Raw genomic sequence first — 8,704 nt, 5'->3', positions numbered from 1 at the left:
ATCTAAAGCCCTCCATAATATGACTCCCACCTACTTTTCCAATCTCATTTCCCACCAGATCAAATGTAACTACTCATTTTCCCCTGTAAACACACCAACTTTCATGCCTTAATGCCTTTGCACCATTCTCTCATTCTGCACTGCCCCAAATATCCCTTTTCTACCACCTAAGTCTTTCAGTGATGATCTTACCAAAGATCAAGGACTTCTCCAAGCTACCTCTTTCCTGAAATCTTTCCTAACCTTGCCAACAGTTGGAAAGCACGCTTCCTTTGAGCCTATGTAGTATTTTCCTGTGATTTTCTTTTTTTGAGACAGAGTGTTACTCTGTCGCCCAGGCCGGGGTACAGTGGTGCAATCTCGGCTCACTGCAACCTCTGACTCCCAGGTTCAAGCAATTCTTGTGCCTCAGCCTCCCAAACAGCTGGAACTACAAGCATATGCCACCATGCCCAGCTAACTTTTGTATTTTTAGTAGAGACAGTGTTTCACCATGTTGGCCAGGCCGGTTTCAAACTCCTGACCTCAAGTGATCTGCCCACCTTGGCCTCCCTAAGTGCTGAGATTAAAAGCGTGAGCCACTGCACCTAGCCCCGTTCTGTGATTTTTTTTTTTTCATTGTAATTTATGTGCTCTTATTTTATTCCCTTCATTAAGTGAGTAATTATCAACCTTTTTCACCCTTATGAAGTATGGACAGTCATATTCTCTATACATTCTTATGTCAGGGTCCAGCAAAAAAGTTGTAACTTAATCCTTTTCTATCCCAATCAAAAAGCATATCAAAAGGCAAGATGGAGCTATGCTTAAATCTATTATATTTACATAAAAGGCGCATGCACTGGAAAGGGTTAACTCAGAAGCCCTAGGTTGCTCAAACCCTTCACATTCCAAAAGAAAGCCTCTCTTCAGGATTGATCCCTTGGCTTGGGCAAAACCTCTGAGCTCTTGGAATATTCTGCATGCTAAGAGTGTTTTTTGTATGCCTGAGGCTTTGGGCCAGGCTGTACCAGTAATAACCAGATAAGTTTATGCTAAAAATGTGGTTTTTGATAAATGCCTGTTTTTGCTCTGGGGAGCTGGAGACTGAATAACTGAGGTCAGTCACATGGGTGCTGAATGCATATGTAGTGGAACCCCAGTAAAAACCCTAGATACCGAGGCTGGGGAGCATCCTGACTGGCAGTACTTTATGTGTGTTTTCACACATTATCGCTGGGAAATTAAGTATGGTCTGTATATGACTCCACTGGGAAGGGACATCTGGAAGTTTGTTCCTAGTTTCTCTTGGACTTTGCCTGATGTGTCTTGCCCTTCGCTAATTTCAGTCTGTAAACTTGCACTTTAATAAAACATAACTACGAGTAGAGCAGTTTCTGAGTCTTGTGAGTCCTTCTAATAAATCACTAAAGCCTGAAGGTGGCCTTGAGGTCCCCTGACACAGCACATCATTCGCAAACTTGAAAACTTTAGGTTGTAAATTGCAAGTGACTAACTTCACAAATGATTACAGCCTTCCACCAAGTCCTAATGCATGGGTTGTCCTTTGCAATTGTGGGAATATCTCTTTTTCATCTTTTCATCCCCTGCTATGCTTTGCACAGAGACTGGCTCTCAGTAGGTGTTCAGGTAATATTCGATTGCAAACATTAGAGTCAAGATGTTGAGCAAATATTAGAAAATATCTCTCAGCCAGGTGTGGTGGCTCATGCCTGTAATCCCAGCACTTTGGGAGGCTGAGGCAGGCAGATCACTTGAGGCCAGGAGTTTGAGACCAGCCTGGTTAACATGGTGAAACCTGTCTCTACTAAAAATACAAAAAATTAGTCAGGCTTGGTGGTACATGTCTATAATCCTAGCTACTTGGGAAGCCGAGGCACGAAAATCACTTGAACCAGGGAGGCAGAGGTTGCAGTGAGCTGAGATCACACCACTGCATTCCAGCTTGAGGGACAGAGTGGGATTAAAAAAAAAAAGGAAAAAGAAAATCTCTCTCAAGTTTGGGTACCACTTACAAGCCCAAGATGCACCATGTAAGCCTAAGGCGCAGTAACAAAGAGACCCGAACATAGAGTGGCTTAAATAAGCCAGGCATTTGTTTGTTTTTCTCATCAAGTCTTGGGAGAATGGTCTAGGTTGATGGGCAGATTTTTCCCATGTGGTCATTCAGGCACTCAAGTTCCTTCCTTGTGTTACTCAGTAATCTCTAAGAGTAGAGATCAGCAGACTATAGCCTGCAGGTCGGATCTGTCCTGCCACTTGCTCTTGTAAAGAAAGTGTTGTTGGAACACAGCCATGCTCACTTGTTTATGTGTTGTCTATGTCGCTTTTGTGGTCCAACGACAAAGTGGAGTAGTTGTGACAGAGACTCTATGGCCCGCAAAATCTAAAACATTAACTACCTGGCCCTTTACATGAAAAGTTTGGTAAGCCTACAGGAAAAAGAAAGAGGGATAAAAGACATACACTCAACATTTTAAACCCATGGCATAATAGTGACAGGTATCACCTTCACTCATATCTCCTTGGACCAAAGCTAGTCATATGATCTTACATACCTGCAAGAGAGGCTAGACACTTTAGTCTTTAGCACAGGAGTCAGAAAACTTTTTCTGTAAAGGGACAGAGAGTAAATTTTTTCGGCTTTGAAGGCTGTGTGGTCTCGGTCATAATTATCCAGCTCTGTCACTGTAGTGTAAAAGCAGCTATAGACAATGCATAAATAAATGAGTGTCACTGTGACCCAAGAAAACTGTATTTACAAAGGAGGCAGTGGGCCAGATTTAGTGCACAGGCCAGTTTGCCAACTTGCGTGCTAGCTTGATGGCCATGTGTCTATCTTAAACTCTGGGAATTAGTATCATTAAAAGGAAAAAGAAGAGAATGGCTATGGGGTAGGGGGCAAGGGATGTCAGTCCTCTCACACAAATACTTTTGTGCCCAGGCAAATTTTTAAAACAGATAACCCCATTCTTGATTTATTTGTTGGTATACTGCATGCTGACTCTAGTTGCAGAAGACATATATGTTGGAAAAATTTTTTACCATTTTTAAGAAATGATCTCCACTGGGGCTGAGTTCAAATCCATACTAAAGAAACCCAAAGCCTCTCCATTCAGTCTTTCCAGCAGTCTTCAACTGATTCATTTTGTTTTACTAATTAAAATCCATGAAACCCAAGATATAACTGTGCTGCGTATGGTTGATTGACACTCTCCATTCATTCCACCTCTTTCTACAAACTTTCCTGTACTGCAGAGTCTGGAAAGCTAAAATCTGCATTTCCCAGACTCTCTTGGATCTAGGGTTCTAGATGTACTTAGGCAAGATCTAAACCACAGCAGCAAGACAGAAGCTATCTCCCTGCTGCTACTTCAGCTGGCAAGCAGGTCATGATGGTATGTCAGAGCAGTTGTGGCAGCTGTATTCCTCATTCTGTGATTCTATCACCAGCTTTGAAAGTACGAGGAAGCAGCTGTGGCTGCCATGCTGGGACCAGGAAGCCAGGATCAGGAAGCTGCTGCTGGCCCTGACGTAGGCAGAGGCCACCTCAGCAGACAGACAGCCACATCACTGCTGGAGAGGTAGCCTGGGAACATTCCAGGTGGCAACTCCGGGATTCAAGGAGAGAAGTCGCCACAGGCAAATGACCAATTTGCAGGACGATAAGCAGGCTTTCTTCCATGAGTACGTTTCCTGGCCACAAGAAGACAGTCATGGTTTTATCTTGACTTTATATGTGAGAATATGTAAGTAGAGTAGTTTGCTTCTGAGGAAGTTGTGACCATATACCTCGCTCTCAGTTCATCATCAGATGCCAGTTGTATATGTTTAGTGATGTCACATAACATCTTTGGGCTTCAGTTTCTTAATCTGTCAAATAACAGCATAAGATGCGATGACCTATTCAAGGGCCTGTTCTTTTCTAAAATCCTGTGAGCTATTAGTGTAATTAAAAACAGATACCTGTTACATCATTTTCTGCCCTGAAGGACTGAGCTAGCCACAGATTCATTTCAGTGCTATTAGTGACTGTGATTGCTGAACTGCAGGCCTCTCAAAATTCCTATGTTGAAGCCCCTACCCCCAGGACCTCAGAATGTGACTGTATTTGAACACAGGGCCTTCACAAAGGTATTAAATTAAAATGAGGTAATTATGGTGGGCCTTAATCCAATACAACTGGTGTCGACATTAGAAGACAGAGAGAAGATCATGCAAGATCTTTTCTTGCACGAGGAGAGGGAGAAGACATTCATCTACACACCAAGAAAGGAGACTCAGGAGAAACCAATCTTGTCAACACCTTCATCTCAGACTTCCATCCTCCCGAATCATGAGAAAATAAAGTCCTGTCTTTTAAAGCCATCCAGTGTATAGTACTTTGTTAGGGCAGCCCCAGCAAACTAACGCAGTGATATCAGAATAAAACTTTACAGAAAGCTGTCTGACAGCAAGAGAAAAAAGGACTAAGAAATTTCACCAGCCGAGGTATTCACTGTAGAATTAACAACCAGGAATGCAGCTAAATGTCAACACGTAGGAGGCAGAATATCCTCCCAGAGAAAGTGGAGAAAAATACAGGGCAACATTTTCATCTAGTAACAGAAAATGTTATTATCTCTATAGATTATATGTAAAAGGTCCCTTGATGTTAAAGAAGTGTTTGGATGGCAGAAATAATGGCACAGTCAAAAAATCTAGAGCTCAGAGAATATGTGCATTTTCATAGAGAAAATTGGCAATCACTTTATCGGTTATAATTTGAGATGCAGTCTGCATTACTCTGGTCACTGCTTCCAGATGTGTTGAGTTCCTCCCTGGGCTTTCCACTGGGTGAGTGAACGACTGGCTCATTGTTTTTACTCCCTTTAACATTGCTACCAGTCACTCTCCTCTCAGAGTCCCTGAAGTCTGATAAATATGAGCACCAAGAGGGGAGAAGGGTCTGGTTTCTGTTCATGCTATGGCCCACCTGGTTCTCTGCATCTGCCGTCCAGCAGTTCCACACCTGGGACCATTTGGATCTCACTTGCAGGCTTGGCACTGCCTTCCTTGAAAGGTGAAGCTCATTGCAAGCCCAGGTGAATGTAACTTTGTTGATCCATCATGAAATAAGCTTTGGCCCACCTGGCTTAGATACTGAGCTTCTGAGAGTACAATGACCTGCTTAAGGTTGCTCGTGCATACCTGGTGGTACCCTGATCTCCAGGGCCATTCCACTATCCTAAGGATTCTCAGCTTTTTTCATATTGTGAGACACATGGAAATTATAATAGTTCACAACACACCACTGTGGGGCAGGAATGACCCAAAGGTTCCAGCCACCTAGGACCTGCCTGTGTTCCCCAAAGGCTGAGAGGATCAGTTACTTGGACACACCTGTAACCCCATCCTATGGGAGTCTGTAGCCGGGAGCTATGATTCTCTCTTCCACTGCAACCATTAATGACACTAAGTAGAATGGAGACTACACGTTATTGTCTGCACCGCAGGTCTCCATTTCCCAGGCCATGGCCCAGTACTGGAACCATGCTGCATAGCAGGAGGTGAGCAGTGAGGGAGTGAGCATTACCATTGAGCTCCGCCTCCTGACAGATCAGCTGCAGCATTCAATTCTCACAGGAGCGCAAACCCTATTGTGAAACTACACATGTGAGAGATCTAGGTGTGTGCTCCTCATGAGAATCTAATGCCTGATGATCTGAGGTGGAACAGTTTCATCCAAAAATCATCCCTTGCCCACCCTGTCCATAGAAAAATTGTCTTCCATGAAACTGTCCCTGGTGCCAAAAAGGCTGAGGACCACTGGTCTATACTATACTAATACTTAAGGGTGACCATGAGATGCCTACTAAGAACTTGGAAAGAGTGAAATGATATTGCCTTCTACACATTAAAGGGTGAGAACAGTTTATAATAGGCTGTAATAAGAATGTACAAATGACTTAAAAAAGACAGCATGTTGCCCAGGAAGTACTGTTGATTATAACTTGACTAAAAGCATAGAAAATGTAAAGAGAGCAGGAATCATAACCATCAAGATCTAGAAAATGGGAGGGTGAATATTGGCTGAGACTGTTCAGGTGTTCAGGGGCATACAGCTTTAGCTGCTAGGCTCCAGTTTCTCCCTTTTTCCAGACTACCCTGATGGCAAGTTGGATAAGCCCAGCCATCTCATCCTGATGCTGTTATACACGTGTAGCTAAACCTCCTCATCTTGATTCTATGCACACAAAGCATCCTTCTCACTTTAGTCTTGCCTCCCATGTAAGTCTGCCTTGCAAAGGGGGGTGAGGGAATGAACTGCTTGCAGAGACCTTCAAGAGTTCTGGTCTCCAAGATAGGGATGTCTCCTGATAAATCAGAGAGATGACTTCTGATTACAACTTGGGTTACCATAAAGCTTTTTACAGAGAAAAAAATTCCTGGAACAGGCCAAGGGGAGCTTTCCTGTCCATGTGATGGCTATAGATTTAATGCAAATTAATTGTTCGACATTCTTAAATCTCATGCAAACTAATGTTTATTTTTATTGGCATGGACAACTTACCACCTGATCACCAGGCACTGCCAATGATGAGAATCTGAGTCTTTGAGGAAGTGAGCAGACCCTCACATGAAGGAACTTAATTGAGGGCCTGTAAAATGTGGCCATGCCCGGCTAAAGTGGGTACCTCCTTGGGCCATACCACCACTATTTCCATCTCTGTTCTATCTCTCAATTTCTGCAGGACTTATGTCTATTTCAGAAGTAATAGATAATCTTGAGGCAAATAATTGTGCTGCATGATTCTGATCTCCAAGTTCAGATGACTTTGAAAGAATTATATGTATTTATTCAATGAACCTAGTTTACCCCTACATCTCCATAGCCAGATAAAAAGACAATGTGAGAATTTTTCCTTGTGACACTGTGCTTTGTGAGCTATTTCTCTAGTGCTAGAAAACTGATCTTTTTTTGTTTTGTTTTTGAACTCTAGCAATTCTACATCCTCTGGCGCTGCGCTCCTCAAACTTTAATGTACATATGAGTCATTTGGAGATCTTTGTTAAAGTGCAGGTTCTGATCCAGTGAGCCTGGACTGGGGCTTAAGATTTTGTAGTTTTAAAAGTCCCCTGGTGATGCCAGTACAGCTGGTAGACCACGCTTTGACTAACAAGGTTCTGGAGAACATACATAGGTAGACCAGCTGGTGGTTACATGCAGGGATTGAAGGGACAGAAATCAAGTCCCCTGGCCCTCTGCAAAGTACTAACCCCAAGATCTGTCATTCAACCATAATAGTTTTATGCCTTTGTCTTAGGGAATTATTTGCTAAAACGCAAATACTCATTGACGAAATTATGCATTAAGTCCAGCTACTACCATGATCTTCAGTGGTACCTTAGCAGGGACCCTGGGCTATCCGGAAGGTTGCAGTATGACACTTGAGAAAGAATGCTGTTCAAAAATAAGGAATATTAGATAAGAATGCTTTTAGTTGCAAGTAACAGAAAACCAAATTAAGAGTGATTTAAGCAATGAAGACATTTACTCATCTCACCTAATAAGAAGTCTAGCAGTTCAGGACACTATCAGACCACCTCATCCAGGTTCTTTACACCCTGGACTCTCCATCTTTGGTTCTTGGCTTTTTATCCTCGTGGCCTTTTTATCCTTTTGCCTCATGGCCCCAGAATGGCTGCTGTGGTTTCAAGCATCACTTCCACACTGAAAATGGAAGGAAAAGAAAGAATTAAATATCATTGCAAGCCACACCTCTTTCTTTTAACAAGAAAGTGAAATCCTGAGCAGAAGCTTCAAGCAGACTTCTCCTTGCATCTAATTGGTTGGAACTGAATCACTTGCCTTCCCTTAAACCAGTCACTGGCAAAGGGGGATGCGATTGCCTTGGGCTTAAAGTAATGATGACTCATTCTCCCGAGGTTAGGGGAGGGAATTGCCCTTCCCAATAACAAGGAAAATCACAAAATCAGGGAACGAAACGTGGGGCAAACGCCACTGAGTAGGCCATGAACATTGCCTGTCCCCCAGAAGAAACCAGCTCCTACTTGTAGAGAAGGCAGCAGAATCCCAAAGCCCAATTTCACCTATGTGACAGTTGCAGCAAAGTCCAGCCCCTCCACCGACGCCCTGCCGTCTCCCCATGATTTCTTCACTTTACAACAGGAATACTAATTTGATGTTTACTTTGAGTTCAGGAAGGTTGTGGGGGTGCAGAATGTGCAGTGGGTGTTGTCAGAAAAGTGATTTGAGGTGTTGAGAGAGACGCAGAGATGTAGAGAAAGATGCTCAGAAGCAATGGGTTTAGATATTTGAATAAAGCAAAGTGTCTAATATGAACATTATCTGATTTATGTTTCAAAACAATCCTATGAAGTAGGGTCCTTTTTCACAGTTTATGGATCAGAATGCAGGGAGACCAGGAGTTTTGCCCAAAGCCATATCGTTTGTTCGGTATGTCCTCACCTAATGTCATCAATAGGTTCTTAGAAATTAGGACAGAGGCCAGGCACGGTGGGTCATGCCTGTAATCCCAGCACATTGGGAGGCCAAGGCAGGTGGATCACCTAACGTCAGGAGTTTGAGACCAGCCTGGCCAACATGGTGAAACCCAGTCTCTACTAAAACTGCAAAAATTAGCTGGGTGTGGTGGTGGCTACCTGTAATCCCAGCTACTCAGGAGGCTGAGGCAGGAGA

Source organism: Cebus imitator, unplaced genomic scaffold (assembly GCF_001604975.1).
Source record: "Cebus imitator isolate Cc_AM_T3 unplaced genomic scaffold, Cebus_imitator-1.0 Scaffold213, whole genome shotgun sequence".
NCBI lineage: Eukaryota > Metazoa > Chordata > Mammalia > Primates > Cebidae > Cebus > Cebus imitator.
Note: the sequence above shows the minus strand (reverse complement) of the source record.